Source organism: Sus scrofa, chromosome 10, assembly GCF_000003025.6.
Source record: "Sus scrofa isolate TJ Tabasco breed Duroc chromosome 10, Sscrofa11.1, whole genome shotgun sequence".
NCBI lineage: Eukaryota > Metazoa > Chordata > Mammalia > Artiodactyla > Suidae > Sus > Sus scrofa.
In genome coordinates, this window is record NC_010452.4 from 62,544,905 (window position 1) to 62,568,189 (window position 23,285).

Sequence of the window (23,285 nt, forward strand, 5' to 3'; positions counted from 1 at the left end):
TCAAAATTATTGTGCCTGTTTCTAGATAAAATAATAATGCAGTGTGAAAAGATAAGAGCTTAAAGGAAATATATTGAATAGTTATGTTAAAAGGGGAGTTCCCATCATGGCTCAAAAGCAAGGAACCTGACTAAACTCCATGAGAATGCAGGTTTGATCCCTGGTCCTGCTCAGTGGGTTAAGGAGATGGCATTGTGGTGATCTGTGGTGTAGGTCGCAGAAACAGCTTGGAACTGGCACTGCTGTGGCCGTGGTGCAGGTCAGCACCTGCAGCTCCGATGTGACTCCTAGCCTGGGAACTTCCGTATGATACGATTCCAGCTGAAAGAAAGAAAGAGAGAGAGAGAGAGAAAGAAAGAAAGGACGTATCTCCTCCAAATACTATTAGTCTTGGACAAAATAAAATCATTAAGACATCAACGATAACTATAGTTGTAGGGGACATAAGCTATACCGCTCAGCTAGTAAATTTTTAGGATTCATTCCAGACTGCCAATGTAAGCAAAATCAATATCTTAGCTTTGGGACACATGATGAAAGCAATTGCTTATAAATTCTCCAGAACTAGGCAATAGCGGAGGTGAAGGCCTGGACTTTCTCAGTCATTCTGCATTGAAGGAAGTGCAGTGTGACAGGAATAAGGCTAAGGAAGATGGTGGTGCGAGAGGAAAGGCCAGGGGAGAGAGATTTACCGTTTTAAGGGAGTTTGGTTTTATCTTAATGCTAAAGGGAAGCTGTAGCATGTTATGTTTGCGTTTGTTTCCTTTTTTATTTTTTTCAAGTAGTAGAGTGGGTTTTTTTTTTATTTTTTAATAGGAGAAAATGTGGATTTGCACCTATTCACTAAATTTGAAAATCTATATCACACTGATCTTGAAATTAGAGTGAAATAAAATATAGAATCAAAAAACAACCTTTTTTAAAACTTAAATCTAAATACATTGGTATCTGTAAAAGATACAGTGAAGAGGGAGTTCCCGTTGTGGGGCAGTGGTTGACGAATCCGACTAGCAACCATGAGGTTGCGGGTTCGATCCCTGGCCTTGCTCAGTGGGTTAACGATCCAGCGTGGCCGTGAGCTGTGGTGTAGGTTGCAGACACAGCTCGGATCCTGCGTTGTTGTGGCTCTGGCGTAGGCCGGCGGCTGTAGCTCCAATTGGACCCCTGGCCTGGGAACCTCCATATGCCGCGGGAGCGGCTCAATAAATAATAATTAATAAAAAAAAAAAAGACAAAAAGATACAATGAAGAGAAGAGAAATTTAGAAAAAGTTGAAGAAAAAAAGGGTTGGAAAGACATGCGGATTGAAGTTAGCAGGCGCAGTCCTTGTCAATGTCGAAGGCTTGATATCTTACTGAGGAAAAAAGTGCAGCCGTCCCGTGGATGAGTCAGATGTGGATCTTCTCTAAGATTTCAGCTCTTTCTGTAAATGGCCATCCCTACCCCTGTACCCACGCAGAGAACAGTCTCAAAGACCAGGACCAGGGTACCCACAATTTCCTTCCTTTTCCTTAGATAAACTGTTCTTAGTTTGTGCTTTTGAGACATCACTCTGAATTCATATTACCTTTAGCCAGTGTGCACTCATAATCAAAATTATCCCCAACATTTACTACATGTCCACAAACTTCTGGAAAAGACAAGCAGTTAATTGCACCGTTATATATAGGAAATTATATATATGTATATATGAATTGTTATGTTTACATAGAATTCATTGCACAGTTCTCCTATAGTATTTGAGCCATTCTATGGCTCTATTTAAAATTTGCCAAAGAAAACACATGTATTTCCCTACAGTGAAAGCATCAAAGCTCCCACACAGAAACCCAGTCCCACAGAACCCAAATAAAAACATAAAGAAGACTGTTGGTAGACTAAATACATTTCAAGCCTTCACCAGGTTTCTCTATTTAAACACACATTCTGATTTTCACTTAGTTGACTCTTCTCTATTAAGCCCTGGTCACGTGGGCCAGGACGAACTTTTGTGGCTTTGCAATAACAGTGGTGACATTTAAGGCTAAACAGGCTCCCATTAGACCCAACAGTGCCAGGAAAAGCACACTACACAGATTATTTTATTGGAATACCAACAAATGGGTACTAAGAGAATTGTGCTTAGAAACAGCCCATGGGACTTAGTGGGACTTAATAATTGCTTGATGCATTATGACTGAATAATCTTTAAGTGTGTTAGAGATTCTGTACTCTGAACCCAAGGAGGTAAATGAGAATAGACAACAAAGCAAAACCAAACTCTGCTTTAGTAATTAGTGTATCCTAGATTTCAAGCCTTTATTTATATAGATTCTGCTCACTTTTGGTTTTGAGTAACTAAAATTAAAATTATCGAGCAAAAATGATGCTGCGTTCACTCACTTATTAGTTTTTTTAAATGGCCACACTCATGATATATGGAAGTTCCCAGGCCAGGGATCTAATCCAAGCCACCACTGTGACTTATACCACAGCTGCAGCAATGTCAGGGATTGAATCTGTGCCTCTACAGTGGCCCTCGCCATGGCTTAACCCACTGTGCCACAGTGGGAACTCCATGTATCAAGTTTTTTATTATATTTTTGACTGTTAATTAGGACATTAAACTGTGTTTGCTTTTATGTGTTCTCTCTTGCTTCTTTTTTTATAGTAGACTTTGCCTACAGGGCAGTTTAAGCTCCTGTGATGAAATGTAACCCTTAAGGTGAAGAAGATGACATCAGAATGCAGAACACACAAGTGATAATTTAATGTCACACGAAAGAAATTCCCAAAATGCATGTTTGAGAAAAACTTTCTTGTTTTTGTTTTTTTCTCAATCCTACAGCCATAAAATGTGGTTTAATTTATACGTTGTTACTTGGCTTTAGGAATGAGGGATGGTCTAATTATCCCAGTGTAATAAAAATCACATGACAGTTGCCATCACATAGTTCTCCAGTCTTATGTGCAGCATTGGCACTCAGGATGGAACTGATGATGTTATTTACGTAGTAACTTAGGGATTAATGAATTCCCGAAATGGGGGCCTCTCTGAGGTGCTTATGTTGTGTGCCATTCATGGCAAAGATATAGATGAAGAAGTCTAATGCTCAAAGTAGCAAATGGTGCATAAATACAGGCAAAAAATCTAGGATATCTATAGTTGTGATTACAAAGCCTAGGTCATTGCAAGCCCCAGAGTTAAACCTACATTTTCAAAAATCCCTGAATGATCTGTATGCAAGGCAGTTCCTGGAACTTATCCAAGGAAGACTGTCATTCACTATCTTTTGATGTCCTCAGAAGACTCCAATATATATTTCACAACAACTGTGTGTCAGTGGAACTTGATATGGAATTTAATTTCTACTTTAGAAATTTATAAAACGTATTTTAACCTTGATTCATTTAGTGAAAATATATAATGTATTTTAAATCATGCTTTCCATCTGAAATAGCCCATCCAAGACTCAACCCAAAGTTGCAATTCTAACTTTACGAACTTTTTGATTTTATGCTAATGTCTCTTTGACCTCATACCCATTTATACTGAACTTCTGACAGTCAAGTGGCAAAGGTGAAAGTAGACCTCTGGCTGAGTACTGTTGCAAAGCTTAACTGGTAGTTCTCTAAATCCAGAGAGATTTAGTAGTAGTAAATTTGGATTTGGTAGTTACACAATCCAGAGCTCTGCTCATCATTTTCACTCACTCTTAGAATAACTATATATTTAATGTTATGACCTTCCTACCAAGTACTGGCCTAGATACTGGGGATAGGAACTTGTGTTCTAGATGATATAGATAGTTAATACAATAGAAGTATATTAAGAATGTACATAAGGACATAAGAAAGTAATTTAATCTGGTGTAAAGGGAAATAAGTAGGGAAGGGGGATAAGAAGTACCAGAAAGTTACTGAATTTTATTTTATATTATTATTATTATTATTATTATTTTGTCTTTTTGCCTTTTCTTGAGCCGCTCCCATGGCATATGGAGGTTCCCAGGCTAGGGGTCGAATCGGAGCTGTGGCCGCTGGCCTCCACCACAGCCACAGCAACGTGGGATCCAAGCTGCATCTGCGACCTACACCACAGTTCACAGCAACGCCGGATCCCCAACCCAGTGAGCAAGGCCAGGGATCGAACCCGCAACCTCATGGTTCCTAGTTAGATTCTTTAACCACTGCGCCACAACGGGAACCCCCAAGTTACTGAATTTTAAATGGGACAGTCAGGTCAGAGATTGCTGAAAACAACATTTGAGCAAAGACTTAAAATAATATGTGGATATGTGGGATAAAAACACAGTACGCTGAGGAATAACTAAGGAGAAATGTAGTTTGTGTGTTTGCAGAAAAGCAAAGCCCTGCTCGATCTGTCCCCTTTACCTCACTGTCTTCATTTTCTGCTGCTCTCCTCTGCAATCTTTTCACTCTAGGTACTGGGAACAAATAGAGTAGGGCCTCAGTATCCCTATTCAAGACTTCTCTTTTTACTTGTGTAAAATGGACAGCATTGGAGAGTTTTGAGCTGAGCAGAAATATATTGCCTCTTAGGCTTTAAGAAAGAGATCATTTTAGATAATTTATTAGGAAAGTACTTTAAAAGGATAAAGGTAGAAGAAAGGAAAGCCATTAGTAGCAGGTGAAAAGAGAGGGTAGCTTAGACCAGAGAAACAACCCTGAAGGTTGTGACAAGAAGTCAGATTGTGTAACTTTGTATAGCAAGTGTAATCCAGGGTCTCTGTGTGGAATTAATCTCCCATCATTGCTGATTTCAGAAGTGCTACTCTCTGCATGACTACACAGCTCTCAAGCATCCCATTCCAGAGAATCCACCATGAGAAGGATAGAATTTCTATTTCCAGTTAGAAAATGCCATGGAAAATTGTAATTGGTCCAGAGTGCATCATATAGTCCTCTTTTAATAGGGCATCCTAAGTATAATGGAATGTAAATCCCTGAGTTTCTGAATCCTTACCTGTCAGCAGACCTTATGGAGATATCACTGGTAAAACTCATTTATTTTGGTAGGAACCTTTCAAAAATCACTTGGACCACTTTTCACCTGTCACCATGTAAGAGCCCATAAATTTTCAGCTTACAGGCCTTGGAGGGACCAATTAAATAGATATTTTCAAATGTAATTTTATAAAGAAATTGGCCAAGGAGTAGCAGAGCTCTCTATTTCATCCTGCTCCTCTTCTGCTTATGAAAGAAAAGCTATTTCCCATGATAGAGGGAGAATATCAAAGACTAGACCAAAACTGTGACTGAAAATAAGTTGTATAGTTCATTCATATGCTAATATGCACTGAAGTGGTTGAGATGTAAAAAATCTCAACTCAGTTACTATTCTGTAGCATATCTGTGTCTTGTTCACTAAGGTATTACCAGCACCAAGCCCTATACATAGCACATCATAGCCAAGCAATAAATCCTTATTGAATGAAAAAATGAATCTTACCACACTGGAAAATGATAAATTTTCAGTTTGCTCCTTTGTATGCCAGTCTTTGGCAAAGCCCATAACTTACAGCATATCAGGTAATAGGGATGAGTCAGAGAAGAATGTATTAACCTACTTGTTTAAAAGTATGTCTTAGCATTGAAAGGATGATTTCAAATTATTATCCATTTTTTGATCAAAATAAAATTGTTAGATTCAAAAAATATATGCTTTTTATAACTCTAGTGCAAGAATGGGAAAAATAATTTGCTAGCCCATAGTCTTTTCAGATATCATTGTATATAAATCAATACTTGTTGTGTACCCAGTAGTTTTCAACATAGATTCTTCCTTCAATGATTTTGCAAGCAAGTTTTGGAGATATATGTGAAGTAAAATTATATATAAAAGTGACATGATATTGCATAAGAAAGAACAGAAATATCAAAGATAAGAACATGATATTCCACTGGGATATTGTTTGCCATTGGGGGAAGGGGACATGGGTACTCACACCATTTGGACCATGGGCTGTGTGTGTTATGGGCTGAATTTTATTCCATCCAATTCATAGATTGAAGTCCTAACCCCCAGGACTGTATTTGGAGACAGGGTCTTTAGAAAAGTAGTTTTGTTAATATGAGGTCATTAAGGTGGGCTTTAATTCAATATGATAAATATCCTTATAAGAAGAGGAAGTTTAGACAAAGATACATGTAGAGGAAGAATGCCATGTGAACATGAAGACAGCCATTTGCAAGCCAAGGAGAGGGGTTTTGAAAGAAACCAACCCTGCTGACACTTTGATCTCAGACTTCCAGCCTCCAGAACTGCGAGAAAACAGTTTAAGTCACCTGGTCCGTAGTACTTTGTTATGACAGTTCTAGCATACTGATGTAGTACAAATATAAAGTAGGTTTTATCCCGGGGAGAGTTTAGCAGCAGAGAAATAGAGGGCATAAAGTGTCCTGTAAACATGCATTTTCCCACAGAGCAATGATTCGTTAGGAAAGTCATAGATGAGTGAATTCACAATAGAAAGAGACTCCACACTCATAATGCTTATAAAAAAGAAAAGAAAAGAAAGAAAAAAACAGGGAAGGAAGGAAAAGTAACACCTAGGCATCTCTGTGGCAGTGAGACTTTTTAGTTCCCAGTGTGCAGTAGCCAGTTTCAGCCAGTTGTGTTGAACAAACCAAGGTCGTCTAAGCAAGCTCTTTGCTCTTTTCACTCCTCATCTAAATATAAGATCCACAGTTTGGTCATCTGACCACCAGTAAAACATAGGTTTCTTGGTAAAATAAATACTAAATAATTAATTAATCTAGTATTATGTACTAAGCATATTGATTATCAATTACTTTAGTGTACTTGTAAGAGTGGCTATTCTTATTTTTTAACGTAATGAAAATGATGTTCACTTGGAAGTCATAACTTAAAAAGTGTGAATATATTTGAAGCCTCTCTCATGTATATATATTTCCCTGTGAGTAACGAATTTAATTAAACACACCTTGCACGTACGTATAAGTCATCTGCAAGTTGTGTGTATATTACGCAAGTAAAAACAACAGAGAAAAGTAAGTGATGTGGTTACTTTGTTTCCACCTGTAGACTCCAACGACTAACTCAGGTCAGTCAGAGACCACCTAGTTTGAGAAGGCTTGGGAGCTGGAGGATCCTTGGGAGTTCAGTTCTAAAGGGAGACTGAGAGACATATTTTGCAGTTGCACCTTACTGAGTAAGTAGATCAGTACCTAGCCCTGGCTCAGTGTTTGGCAATTCATTAGCCAGATGCTCTCACACAGCTTAGCCTCTTCCTGCCACCAGCTGCTTTGGGTTTCACAATCACCTGCTCCAGCCCTGTAGGTTCTGCAGCCTTGGATAACTGTGACAAAACTGCCTCAACTTGTAGGGTTTTTCCACTTGAAGCTTCTGAACCTGGCATAGTAGGTTGAATTCACCACCTTTCTCATGTGGCAATGTGACCTAAAAAAACTCAATAGCAGATAGTTTGGGTACATATGCCTAAGGACTTTAGACAAACATATTACATAACATTAAAATAATGTTCATCTGATTTCTAGTTAGTAATGGGAACGGAGCAAGATGTTTGTGTTACATAAACAGCTGAATACTTAGGTAGAGTTAATTTTAAAAGGGCCAGTGCTTGTTCAGTCAGTTGCCACACACTTTCACATGTGGCTTGCCATGAAAATACGGATATACTTTAAAAGCTGTATCATTCTTAAAAAAAAAGACCAATACAAAAACTTCAATTAGTATGATGAATTATATTGATTGATATATTTTTTTTTTCCCCACTGTACAGCAAGGGAGTCAGGTTATCCTTACATGTATACATTACAATTACATTTTTCCCCCACCCTTTCTTCTGTTGCAACATGAGTATCTAGACATAGTTCTCAATGCTATTCAGCAGGATCTCCTTGTAAATCTATTCTAAGTTGTGTCTGATAAGCCCAAGCTCCCGATCCCTCCCACTCCCTCCCCCTCCCATCAGGCAGCCACAAGTCTCTTCTCCAAGTCCATGATTTTCTTTTCTGAGGAGATGTTCATTTGTGCTGGATATTAGATTCCAGTTATAAGTGATATTTAACCTTGTGTTCAAGAAATGAGCACCTTGGAGTTCCTGTCGTGGCTCAGTGGTTAATGAATCCAACCAGGAACCATGAGGTTGCAGGTTTGATCCTTGGTCTTGCTCAGTGTGTTAAGGACCCTACGTTGCCGTGAGCTGTGGTGTAGGTCGCAGACGTGGCTCGGACCCTGCCTTGCTGTGGCTCTGGCGTAGGCTGGAGGCTACAGCTCCGATTAGACCCCTAGCCTGGAAACCTCCACATGCTGCAGGAGCAGCCCTGAAAAAGGCCAAAAGACCAAAAAAAAAGAAAAAAAAAAGAAAGAAAGCAAAGAAATGAGCATCTTTTTTGATGGTGGGTTACCTTCTTTATACATTGCTAGATTCAAATTGCTGGTATTGGAGTTCCCATTGTGGCTCAGTGGGTTAAGAACCCAACATAGTGTCCATAAGGATGCGGGTTTGGTCCCTCGCCTCGCACAGTGGGTTAAGGATCTGGAGTTGCCACCAGCTGCAGCATAGGTTTGCCATGGCTGGTGGCACAGGCTTGTGGTTGCAACTCTGATTTGACCCTTAACCTGGGGACTTCCATATGCCTCAGGTGCAGCCATAAAAAAAATAGAATTTCCAGTGTTGTGTTAGGTATCTTTGCATCTACACTCATGAGTGCTATTGGTCTGGGATTATTTTCTAGTTGAGACAATGTGAGGTTTGGAATCAGTAATTCTGGCCTCATGGAATGAGTTGAGGAATTATTCTTCTCTATTATGCAAAAGTTTGTGTAGAACAGGTAATACTTATTACTGATGAAATTCACCAGTCAAGACATTTGGGACTAGATTTCTTTATAAAAAGATTTTTATCTATGAATTTAATTTATTGAATAAATATAACACTATTCAGATTTTGTAATCCTTGTCTTTGGGGATGACATGCTTATCAGTGAATTTGTTTATTTGTCTAATCATAATAGCTGTATGATCTGTAATGATGCCCTCATTATCATTCCTGATATTGTATTCTCTCTCCCTTTCTTGATAGATCTAGCTAAGTTCATTTGTATCCTTTTATTTTTAGATTCCACATATAAATGATATCAGATAATGTTTGTCCTTTACTGTCTAACTTCACTTAGTATGATACTTTCTAGGTCTCTCCATGTTGCTGCAAATGGCATTATTTCACTCTTTTTTATGGCCAAGTAATATTCTATTGTGTATATGTATATATGTGTATATATATATATATATATATATATATATATATATATATATTACATCTTCTTTATCCTTTCCTCTGTCAATGGACATTTAGGTTGCTTCCATGTCTTGGCTAAGCTATTCTATTGAAACATATTTTAATTGTTTTCTTCTTATAATAGAAACTGACTGAGGAATTGTAGAACATATGCCTAAATTGCTTTCAGTGTATTGTATTAAAAGTGAAATAGCTTCAGAATTGGTTCAAAATCAATCAGAGGACTCATAGTTTATCACCCTATAGATTATTTTACATTGTCAAGGAATGTTTTCAAATAAGTTCTGGAGAGCACTATTTGCTTAAAAGAAAACAGAACTTCATATCTATTGAGAATTTGTTATGTTCCAGGTATTGTTCTATTTTTAATATTAAATCACCCCACCTTCAAAACAGGCTTATGAAGCATGTAACCTTACATACTTTATCTGTAACTTTGAATACTTAATGGAATTTTACAATTGAGGAATGTTAGTCGACAGATCAGTTAAATAATTGTACCATTAAGAACCTAGCAAATGGCAGAACAAGGCATTGAACCAATATAGTCTGACTCCAGAGGCTGGATTCTTCTTCTTTTTTATTTTTTAATTTTTTTTTCTTTTTTTTGAGCAACGCCTGTGGCATATGGAGGTTCCCAAGCTAGGGGTTGAATCGCAGATGCAGCTGCCAGCCTATGCCACAACCATAGCAATGTGGGATCTGAGCTGCATCTGCAACCTATATCACAGCTCACCCACTGAGCAAGGCCAGGAATCAAACCCATGTCCTCATGGATACTAGTTGGGTTCATTACCAGTAAGCCATAGCAGGAACTCCTGAATTCTTAAACCACCATAAATACTGCCTTTTATTTCAGTAAGAAGTATATCCTCTTCACAAATGTGGAAACTATTTGGTCTAATGAATGAACTGCTTTTTTAAAAGCTCTAATACTTCTCTGAACCTTTAATACACTGTTGTACATTTTCAGACATAAGTTAATATGTTCATGGTCCAGTAGGTATCCTGGTCAAAAAACAAACAGAAGCATCCTTAATATGTAGAACTTACTGAGTAGGACACCAGGACTGATTTCAGGCTGCTAGTGGTTTAACAGTGGGCTCACAGTATTTCTGAATAGTTACCTGTTGGCTTCCTGAGATGAGCCCTCACACTACTCATGACTTTCCTGGAAGATACTGTTAGGAAAAGTATTTCTGTCTCCCTTTCTCCTCCCCTCTTTTTGTCCCTGCTCACCTACCCTTTCAATATTTCTCTTGATAAACACAGCATACTTTTAAAAAAATATTTTCTAAAGCAAGTTCTGACTTCTAAATAGAACACTAATCAGTATTGAAAAACTTAGATGTTTGGGTCCTAAAAATCTACTTTAAGAACCTAATGAACAATAATAATAAGAAAAGTTAGAACTGATGAAACGAGACCATAGTTTAATCAAAGATCCAAAAAAGATCATTTAAAAGTCCCAGAAGATTGCTGCAAAAGGATTTAATGGAAATATTTTATTTAGTAATAAAAATGCCATAATTGCCATACATATTGAATAAAGATGCAGTGGATGAATTCCTCTGGGTCCTTTGACAGTAATCTCTAGGAGATAATAAATTATTGCCTGCTTTTGTAAATTATGCAGTAAAACCTCCAAGGAGATATTCATTTATTGTTGTTCTACCCACTGTGACTAATGGAATCATTCCTTAGATAGATTCCAGGGACAAAGGAAATGATGAATATTTCTCATTGTTTTAGGTTATTTTATTTAAAGAGATAAATAACAGAAATTCTATTTCCCATATTAAGGTACTAAAACTCATTTTTATTGTTCAGCTTAGTGTGATTTTAGAAAACAGCATGAAAATCATCACTCAAATTAAAGGGGACAGGCTGACATGAGCACTTTCCTCAGAGGTGGGGATCTCTCTCTATCGGTGTGACCACTTTTTATTGAAAATTTTTCGGGAGTTCTGCTGTGGTGCAGTATGTTTAGCATGCAGCATTGCTGCAGCTGTGGTACGTTGTAACGCTGGCTAGGGCTCTATCCCTGGCCAAGGAACTTCCATATGCCATGGGGGTGGCTCAAAAAAAATTTTTTTCCACCATTTTCTTCTTCTTTGCCCCCCCTCACCACTGCTTTTAGAGAATATACACATTTAAATTTTTAAAGTCTTATGATCCCATTAAATAAATACAGATGTGGTGTTTAAATGTTATACACCTAGAAAGCTGTGTCTGATTTGGATGAAGGATTCTTCTGCAAGGGGTTTATAGTCACACCAAAAGCAGACAGAAAATGATACAGGGCTTTTTTTTATGAGTATTATCCAGTTTATTCATGTTCCTTGCATTCTGTTAAATTGTTGTGCCAGTAGAAACTCTTCACATTCTTCTTTTATATTAAAGTGCATTTATTATATAGTGATTAAAATTCATTTTCTTACAATAATACTTTCCAAAGTGCATTCCTAATGATGATAAGTATTAACAGGTGTTCAAAAAAAATCCCAAAAACTTGGATAACAATTGATTTCATTGTTGTTTCCTGAATTGTATCCGCTTGTGTTTCTAAATACCCAATAACAACTTGATGAAGACTTCTACAAAACACAGTTTGGGAATATTACAGCTTTACATTTTTTTTTCAGATTTTCTGTATGAATGAGAGAAAAAACAAAATTATGTTAAAATACATATTTCAGAAATTAAATTTAACAAAATTTATAATAATGAATACAAAAGTGCATTTGTTTAAAAATACAGTGCATAAAAAGATTTACACTGTTCCAGTGACTGTGAAGGCCTCCCCTCTATTTATTATCTATTACAATTATTGATGAGACTTTAACAAAGTGAGAAATCAACATCAGTGTTTTGGAAAAGTATATTAAAGCTCATATGACACTTGGGAATTATTGCCCACAATCGGTTTAGACACTTCATCTGATCACTTGAGATCTAGGTGGCAAGGAAATTGACATTATCGAGTACCTGCTGTATGCCTAGAACTATTGTAGGTACTTAATATTATTCTTATTAAAATCAAGGTACCCAAGCACTTACTGAATTCAGTCATTGTTCAGACCTTCTGTCAGCCTCAAACCAGATGATAACATGGCATTTGGCCCACTCCTCAAATGTCAGAGGAGACACACATTAAAAATAAGAAATGCCATGAAAGCATGAAGTGCCAATGGGCTAAGAGGAGGAATAAATTAGTTCAGACCAACATATATTATGGGTGATAGGTTTAAGATAAGGAAAAATAGGATTGTAAAGAAAGTCAATTTTGAGTAGGACCTTGAAATACAAATTCAATTTGGATAGTTAAAACTGAAGAAGTAGTTTCTAGAACAAGGAAATAATAGCAGCCACTGTAAGCATAAAGACAAAATGTGTTTAAGGAGTTCCTGTCGTGGCGCAGCAGAAAAGAATATGACTAGGAACCATGAAGTTGCAGGGTCGATCTCTGGCCTCGCTCAGTGGGTTAAGGATCTGGCGTTGCCATGAGCTGTGGTGTAGGTTGCAGACACGGCTCGGATCCCGCGTTGCTGTGGCTGTGGTGTAGGTTGGTAACTGTAGCTCCCATTTGACCCCTAGCCTGAGATCCTCCATATGCTGCAGGTGTGGCAAAAAAAAGTGTTTAAAAATTATCATACTCACAAGTTTCAAAAGAGCATATTGTCTCCAAAAAATTTAAAAATAGTGTTATCATATGATCCAGGAATTCTACATGTGGGTATACACCCAAAATAATTGAAAGTAACATCTTGAAGAGAGATTTGTACATCTATATCCATGGTAATTCTGTTTGTAATAGCGGAAACAACCTGTGTCCTTTGACAGATGAATAATAAGCAAAATGTGGTGTATACATACAACGGAGTTTCATTTAGCCTTAAAAAGGAAGAAAAATATGCAGTATGCTACAATATAGATGAAATGAGGACATAAATACAAAAAATCATAAGGACTGTTATGAAGAATTATATGTCAACAAACCGGAAAACCTAGAAGAAATGAATTGATTCATAGAAACATACAACTTATAAAAATATGTAAGTTATGAATTACGAAGGATTAGAAAATCTGAATAGACTGATTATTAATAAAGAGATTGAATCACTAATCAAAAACTTCCTCATAAACCAAAATTCCAGGACCAGATAGCTTCACTGGTAAATTCTACCAAACATTAGAAGAATTAGTACCAAAAATTCTCAAATTTTAGAGAAGGGGGACCTCTTTGGAAGAGAGGGAACTTTTCCAAACATATTTGAAAAAGCCAACATTACCATGATATCAAAACCAGACAAGGATCATACACATGCGTGTGCATGCACACACACACACACACACACAGAAAATTGCAGGTCAATATCCCTGATAAAATAGAAGCAGAAATCCTCAACAAAATATTATCAAACTGAATTCAGCAGTAAATTAAAAGGCTCATACACCATGATCAAGTGAGATTTATGCCAGGCCTGTGAGGATGGTTCAATATCTGCAAATTGGTCAGTTTGATGCAGCCATTACAAAAGAAAAAAGGGGGGGGATAGGTAATGTAATAGCTCACCCCAGAAAACCAATTGATAAATATTCAGAAATTCTGTGAGCCAGTTGTTAAATCATTGGCAGATTGAAAGTAGTTTTGATGTGCTACTTGGGAAGTGCTCCAAATCAGTTTTTATCTTTTTTTCCCCCTTGTTCAGTGAGTCGGTTTATCAGTACCTTATGTACTTGTCCATCAAGAAGAGAATAGATAGACAGACTCTCATGTTTTAACATAAGAAAATAACACAGCAATTAAAATGGATGAACTAGAGCTACTGTATGAATGAAGAATATCTCAAAAACATTTTTAAATAATAATGTAATACTATTTTATAAAATATTTTATTGTTTTTTAATTTAGTTATTACTGATAAACCAAAAACTAATAAAATATTTATATGTAAATTATAAAAAAATTAATATAAATATTCTGTCTAATGCATGGGTTATGGTAATATTAAAATATATGGCAAGAGTAATGTATATATAACCCCAAAATAACCTCTGTATAGAGTTCTCTGATGTCAGGAGTCCCAACTTACTCTATATGTGTGTGTGTGTGTGTGTGTGTGTGTGTGTGTGTGTGTGTGTGTGTTTTACTTTGAATAAAATAGGACAGTTATTAAGCATTGAAGCATTTTAAAGCTATGTGGTAGAGTAACAGATTTTTTTAATAGTATTTTCTAATACTATTCTATTTGAAATATTTCATAATGCAAGTATAAATATAGTGTAATTTTCAGTTTTAATATAGAGTAACTGCCATTGCTCAAGGAATTAATGGCATAGCTATATTCATAAAAATTAACTATAATATTCATAATTATAGTTTTCATAGTTGTGGATTAAATTATAGAGTGTTAAAAATGTAAGGAAACTCATAGTTTACATAGTCTAGTGTGAAATTTTTGAATATTGGAACTAAATCCAGGAAGGTCACACGAACATACCCAAAGTCAGTGGTCTATACAGAAAAACATATTATTTTAATTGCCACATTTGATTGTTTAGAGAAAACACACATAGCCTTTTGACAATATTACTGGTGGTTTCTCTGATCAATGATTCTGTCTTGGGAGTTATAAATAAGGAGATTTTTGGTTTTGATTCCACCCTACCAGTAGATAAGCATTTAACATCATTTTATAATCCATCATCATTTAATTCTGGGTATTATTTCTTGTTCCTTACTCTTCTTCAGTCTATAACAAAGAAAACGATACATGAAATTAAACATTTTATGAAGGTAAATGTAATTAGTCTCATGTATTTAGCAATTATTTCAGGAAAGCATTTTGGTTTTGTGGAAAGAAAACTAAACTATGAGAAAAGGACACTTTCATTTGATTCTTAAATTTTTCATAAACTTCCTATGGTGACTGGTCATATCTGTTGTCTTTCTATAAACTTTCTATAAAATTTCTTCTAACTTGCTGATATTTGTCAAAAATATACTTTGGATTGCGTGGTGGGGGAATTTTAAAATCTCTTTCAAAGCAAAAAAAAATCCACAAAACTAGTTTGTAGCAGGGATAGAATTAGAACCTCTATTTTATGAGCTTTAGTTCATTTTAGCTCTGATATCACCCCTGTGCAGTCATGGAGTTTATGCTTATTTCTCTCATTTTGTAACTTATGATTTTACAGTAATATAGTAAGCACAGTTTAAGTAAGAATAATACAGCATTATAACTAATGAACTGGAAAGTAAAAGACTCAAGCTTATTCAATATTACTATGACTTTCAATTATACAGTTCCTTGTAAATGAGTCACTTATAGTCATTTACTAAGCGATCTTGATACTTTTGTATCTTTGAAAAACTGAAGGCGAAAGAAGATGTTGGCACTTATTAAGAAGTTGCCTTTCAGCTTTTCTGAGCCTGGTTTCATTGAGAACTTCTTGTGTATTATCATAGAGCATGGAAGTAAACACTTCAAAATGAGAGCATGAAAATCTGGACTGACATGGACGGGGGATGGGATTTTGTCTGAGAGGTTCACATACTAAGAGGAAAAAATATGTCCACGGATTCTTAGGTAAGTTCTATAATATAATTATTTCTAAGAATTACATGAAGCCAATTCTTACCTGGAGAAACGGTTGACTGTACCTGCTCCCCATGAACTTCAACAACAACAACAAAAATCTGTTAGAAAGATAAACAAACTCTACTTTGGGTGAGAAAAAAAAAAAAAATAGGTAATCACATGCGAAGTTGATTCCTTTCTAAGCCCTTAACACACGTTGGTTTAATTCTCAGAACAACCTGGTAAGGTAAGTACAAAGTATCCCATTTTACATAGGAGGAACTTAGGCTCAGAGAGTTTCAATGTGTTTGTAAAGGTCATTATCTTATCTAAAGTTAAGAGTCAGTAAGTGGCAGAGCCCAAAGTAATACTGAGATCTAACTAATTCCTAAATCTCTCTTACTTCATGTCGCATTTCTTTCTTCCAAAGTAAGTGGCTTTGTTCTGACTGCCCAGAGATATGCATATTCTGTAATTACGGTCAGATATAGAAAATGTTAACTCATGTGAAGTTGAAAAGGTTTTTAAGAGGTAAAATGTATTTTTACATGTCCTTTCGTTTGCTTATGTGATGTTTCTAAAACTTTCCCTGGGTTTAGAATGTGTACCTTCCTAATGTGGTTAAGACACAATGGAACATTGGTAAATAAAGCTTTTATTAGGCTCCTGTAAAGTGCCCTGGAGGGAAAAAACATTCTCTGTGACACCATCACTCTACTCTATCCTCAGACATTCTTGTCATCTTATTGCGCAGTTTCTGGACAGATTTTATAGTAGTCATTAGTTCAGTTATTGACACTCAAAGAAAAAATTGGTAATCCAAGTAGTTCAGGTAATAAGTTTTATAGTAATTTTATAATAAAGTAACTGATTTTTGTAACGAGTTATGTAACAAATTAGCTCTCTGAAGAAGTTAAACTTAAAATCGAAACATACATTTATTGAAAAATCAGTATGTTGAAATATGCTATAAAAACAAATTTGATACAATTAAATTTGATACATTTTAAAAATATTTGAATCTCAGTGAACTCAAAACTTCTGGCAGATTTTTTCCTGACCCTAAATTTTATTATTTAGATCATTGTCTATATTTCTACTCTAGGTCTGGTCTTTCATGTCCTGACTATGGCATAAGGTTCAGTAAATCGTTTGTTTGTTTATAGTTGATTTACAATGTTGTGCCAATTTCTGTTGTATAGCAAAATGACTCACTCATACATATATATATATACATACTTTTTATATTATTTTCCACTATGTTCTGTCTCAGGAGATTGGATGTAGTTCTCTATGATACACAGTAGGACCTTATTGTTTATCCATTCTAAATGTAATAATTTGCATCTACCAACTCCAAGTTTCTAGCACTGCCCACTCCCTCCCTTCTGCCCCTGGCAACCACAAGTTTTTCTCTATGTTTGTGAGTCTGTTTCTGTTTTATAGATAGGTTCATTTGTGCTATATTTTAGATTTTGCATATAAATGATATCATGGTATTTGTCTTTCTCTTTCTGTCTTACTTTACTTAGTAGGAGAATCTCTAGTTTTCACCCATGATGCTGCAAATGGCATCACTTCATTCTTTTTTTTGGCTGAGTAGTATTCCATTATGTGTATGTACCACATTGTCTTAGTCCACTCATCTGTCGAGGGGCACTTAAGTTGTTGCCATGTCTTGGCTATTGTGAATAGTGCTACTGTGAACATAGGGGTACATGTATTCTTTTTTTTTTTTGTCTTTTTGTCTTTTTCTACGGCCACACCCATAGCATATGGAGGTTCCCAGGCTAGGGGTCTAATTGGAGCTGTAGCCACTGGCCTACACCACAGCCACAGCAACGCCAGATCTGAGCCATGCCTGCGACCTACACCACAGCTCATGGCAATGCTGGATCCCTAACCCACTGAGCAAGACCAGGGATCGAACCTGCAACCTCATGGTTCCTAGTCAGATACGTTAACCACTGAGCCACAACAGGAACTCCACATGTATCTTTTTGAATTATAGTTTTGTCTGGATATATACCCAGGGATGAGATTGCTGGCTTATGTGGTAGTTCTATTTTTAGTTTTCTGAGGAATCTCCATGCTGTTTTCTATAGTAGTTGCACCAACTTACATTCCCACCAACATTGTAGGAGGGTTTCCTTTCCTCCATACCCTCTCCAGCATTTGTTATCGGTAGATGGACATTCTGACTGGTTTTAGGCGGTACCTCATTGCAGTTCTGATTTGCATTTCTCTAATAATTAACTATGTTGAGCATCTTTTCATGTGCCTACAAGGCTCAGTAAATCTTTATTGATATCTACCTATTTTATTTGTCTGATGGAGAAGCCATGCTACACTAAATTACACCAGAACAGGAAAGAGAAGATCTCTTTGGAACTACTACAATGAGGAAATAACATTGGAAACTATTAAGCTTTTTTAATTACTAGTTAAAATTTATTAAAGCAAGAACTTTGTCTCATCCCATAGGATCTAAGATAGTCCGTGGTACAAAGTAAGTCTTAGTGGCTGGTTTGTGTTACACAGTTCTGAAAGGTCTGTAATTTGTGCATAATGGAGATCTATGATTTCATGGACTAAAAGATTCTACTGTATCTAATCTTGTAGAGGTAATATTTTTCTTTGGAACATTCTCTGGTTGATGGTCTTCAACAACTTTCTACTCCTATTCCAATAAAAATAAATCATAAGTGAATAACAATATTAAATTATTCTTTAGTTTCCATTACCAGGGAGCACTCTAAGCAATATATGGAAACATAAAAGGAAAAGGCAGTTTCTAAGTTAATGACAATTTAAACTATGTAGCACTTTTAAGACAAAAATTTTAAAAATGCAGATATACATTTATATATATTAATGTTATTTATATGTGTTTTAATATATACTTTCTAAAGTATTTGCATTTTAATCTGGTTCCTTCCTCTCTTCCTTTTTTAAAATCTCTCATTCTCCTCACATGTGTAAACAGCAGAAATAGGCATGTGAGAAGTATCACAAACCTGTAGACATTTTCACTCACCTCTGTGAGTGAATAAATAGGGAAAGCACTTGTGTTTGCTGTACATGTATTACCTATGAACTTGAACCATATAAAATTGTACTTTTTCTAGATTAAAATGGTCAGATATTGACTAGTTCATAGAGTTCAGGTAATATATTACAAATTTCGTTCCACTGGTGTTCTGTGATAATAAAATATTTCCTCCTCTTTTTTATGTTTAATGAAACTATACTCAGTGTATACAGAACTGCTCATAATTCTAAAGCTGATTGGTATTCTATTTTCTGGTTTGGTTAACTCAATCAGTTAAGACACTATACTACTGAGCCATTTAATTTATCAATAAAATATCTGCAAATGTGGGTTTTTAATTACAAAGAAGAGCTAGTAAAGGGGTATGGATTTTTCCTTGTCCATCCAAGGTTTATTTCTCTTATAGTAACTTCTTCCTCCATTATTTTCCCTAATATCCCGAAGTATAAACTTTCATCTCTCTCCATTTAATGCAAATTTCAGCCCTCCTACCAACTCTTTACTGCTTATTAGAGAAGTCATGGCTCAGGAAAAAAATTAATAGTCCATAGTTTGCACATTTTTAAGAGTTTTTTTTTTCAAAACTAAATTTAAAAATGTGGTTGGAGGTGTTTTCATAAGGATAAATGAATTTCTTAAGACATTTTCATTGTAGCATTTATTATTTTTTATTTCTCAAAATATTTTCTTTAAATTATGCATGATGATTATGTTTATGCAAATATTCCTAAATATGATGCAAGTTAGTCCCCTATAATCCATATGCATAATATATCATAATTTTCTTTTGCTCCACTTGTCACATTTATAATCAAATACTTACTTGTAATATTATTTTGAATTATATATTGAGAGAAAATATGTATTCATTAATGAAGATTTATTAATTATGAATTAATTACTGCAGTAAATACAGAAACTTTTACAGTGCCAGACACATAATAGGTGCTTATACTTTCTGACTAAATATCTGGATGATTGAAATAGTATAGTATAAATCAAAATACAAAGGCACATAATTGTGAAATTGGATCATGAAAATGCTAACTTTCTTGAGCAGGTAAAACTCAAAAAAAAAGGAAACACAAATGGTTAATAATTCTACAAGAAAAGGTTAAACCTAACTAATGATTAAAGAATTATAAATTAAAGCAACAAAATGCCATTTTTACTTATCAGATTGGCAAACTTTAAAATGGTTGATAATATCTAGTGCTGGTAAGAATGTGGTGAAATGTTTATGCTTGTATGCCTTTGGAGGCAACATAAATTAGTGCGGCTCTTAAGAGAAATTTGCCTTATCTTTTAATATTTATAGTTACTGTCTAATGACTCAGCAATCATGCTTATAGGCATTTATCCTATAAATCTATTCAGGCAAGTGAGAGGTGATACATGCCCCAGTTTGTATATTGTAGTATTTCAAAAAATGAAGGGAAAAAGCTAGAAACAGTAAACATTTTACCATTTTTTTTGAATAAAACTCACAACTATTGAAGCTAATTTCTTTTATGCTTATTGAAGAGAGAGGATTTGGGAATGAGAGGATGATTTTTCTTCTAAAATATCCTTTATATACATATATTCTGTCAAATGGGCTGCAGCCTTTTATTACTGTAGATAATTGTATTATTTGTTATTGATCTTTCTTCAGATGACAACATTTATTATTTTTACAGAAATTGTGTAAATGAGGAAAACTGTAAAAAGATTTTTCCTCTCAGTTTATTTTGCGGCAAGTGTCAGTCTTTACTGTGAATGTAAATTTCAGGGTTAAAATTAATAATCCTAGAAGGAGAAGTGCAAATCATACAACCTCCTCTCTTACCCAGGTAAAAGTTTAAGGAAAACACAAATGAATCACGCATTTCTGTATAATCTGTGCTTTTGTCAAAAGGTTGCCATGACTCATTTATGACTTTCCATAGTTTTAAAACCAGTGTTTTTAACCATAGAAAATCTACTTCATGGTCCTATTATGACAACTGTTGAGTCAATAATAGACTCTTTAGTTCATGCATGGATGTTTTTGTAGAAATAAACCAAGTACAACTGTCCCTTGCTAATACTCCATGAAGCGGAATCCTAAACAAAGAAAGAGAGAGATTATAAAACCAACTTCTCCTACATGCATTACTTTGGGTGCTATATACTGTGTGGGGTGCCAGAGATACCACCTCATTTGATTGTCATAGCTCCCTGAAGGATCAGCTACAGCTCAAGGATCAAGTAGCTGCTAAGAATGCAAAGGACTAGATTTGAACCCAAATTCATATGATTTCAAATATCACTTACAGGTCCAAATGACCAGGCAGTCCTGACTTAATTCAGTGCAACATCTGTTCTTTCTTTTAGCTAGCCCCACAGTGATCAGGATCAGATCTTTGGGACAGTATTCTGTGAAATAAATGCTTTGCTACTCAGTTATAAGCAGCGTACCCTGGCATTGAGATAGAAACAATATTTATGGATCATTCTAATGTATCGTTTTAACCAGTGGTCTTATTGTGGTCCTACGTATGATTGAAAGAAAAGAGATAGGAGTTCCTAATATGACTTGGCGTAAGAAACCTGACTAGTATCCATGAGGATGCAGGTTTGATCCCTGGTCTCGCTCAGTGCATTCATGATCTGGCATTGCAATAAGCTGTGGTGTAGATTGCAGACGCAGCCCTAGTCCTGTGTTGCTGTGGCATACATAGGCCAGAAGCTGCAGCCCTGATTTGACCCCTAACCTGGGAACTTCCATGTGCTACAGGTGTGGCCTTGAGAGCAATAAATAAATAAATGAATAAATAAAAAGTCCTCTGGATTTCCAACATTGGTAATAATAAACACCCCTTTAAAAAGTGGGCATTACCTGTGGGTATTCTTTTGAAGTCATTCTTCTTTAGAGGGATTGCATTAAATGAATTGACTTTGACTTGGCCACGAAGAGAGGAAAACTTGCTTCAATAATTCAGAATATTTCAGGAGCTTAATTCCTCAAGAAAATATTTTATTTGCCTCATTTTTCCTTTGAGGTCCCTTTCAAGCTGCATACTTTATTTTAGCTCTCAATTCATTTCATTTTGTGTAGAAAGAATAGTAATAATAAAAAAAGGACACTGCAGAAATTGAGATAATACAGCTGTTTCTACTACCATGTCTTTATGTCTCTTTAAAAGCAACAAAAGGCTCATAAACATTAGAATTAACTGAGAGTGAAATCCCATCTCTTAGCCATATATCACATTTCTTATATCATAGCACTTACTTAAAAGTCATGTTACTGTTTTCTTTAACTCAGAAGCTCTGACTCAAGAATAATATGCCCCTAACATGACTGATGTGTCTCTTATAACTACATAGGGTAAAAGCTTAAACTATTGTGTGTGCCTGGAGTTGCTGCTCTATCATCTTAGTTAATTTTCTTCATGTCCCATGTTTTGTTGTCTCTCATAAGTGACTGTATTTAAGAAAAAGAGAAAATTGGGTGTGGTTATTTATGCAGGTCCTATGGTTAATACACTCCTAAAGTAGGTACCTGCTATCTTTATTACTGCAAACACCAGATTCTATGGTTCATGTTTGGAAAGAAAAGAATAAACAATTTTAGCATACAAAATTGAGATGAATTGCAACTCTATGGTTTGAGCAATTTGAATTCTTAAGATACATGTCCTAGTTATATATTGAGAGGTTTATTAATTAAACCCAGCTTGATCTCTGGACCTCATGTGCTAAGAACTTTAATTTGAAGGCTTGCCTACTTTGCTTTTGATGCCACTTAGGGTCCAAAATTATTGTACTGAAATAGTTCTCAAACCCTGATTCAACTTTAATGAGGAGAAATCACATTATTAGATCATCCAAACACTTCTATTTACCAGTCACATCTTGTCACAGCTTTAGTAGCAGCTATCCACAGATATAAGTTTTCACAAATGAAAAATCAGGATAGGAAAGGCAGGTGTCACCTAGAAAATCTTGAACTCTTTCCAAGAGGCATTTTGTTGAATTGCTAAACTGATAAACTTAGGTTCTCTCACAAGGCTCCAGGGAGGAGCTCATCAAGCACGTGGTAGCTCCCCGCCCCCAACAGCCATCATTAAGTAGAAACCCCTAAGTTTAGAAAAATATAAAATGTTCCTATCAGTCACGATTCTTAAGAAAGCCCATTCGAATTGTGATTAAGTTAAATAGGAAGCCCCTGAAATTCAAGTCTGCATATTTTTTTCTTAGAGCAAATGTTTTTAATTTAATCAAAGAAGAAAATGAAAAAGACATGTCTTTCATATTTACCAATGCCTTCATTTGTTTTCAGATGCCTCCTCCTCCTACCTCTTAAATTCAGATATTTCTTGAGGATCCTCATTGTAG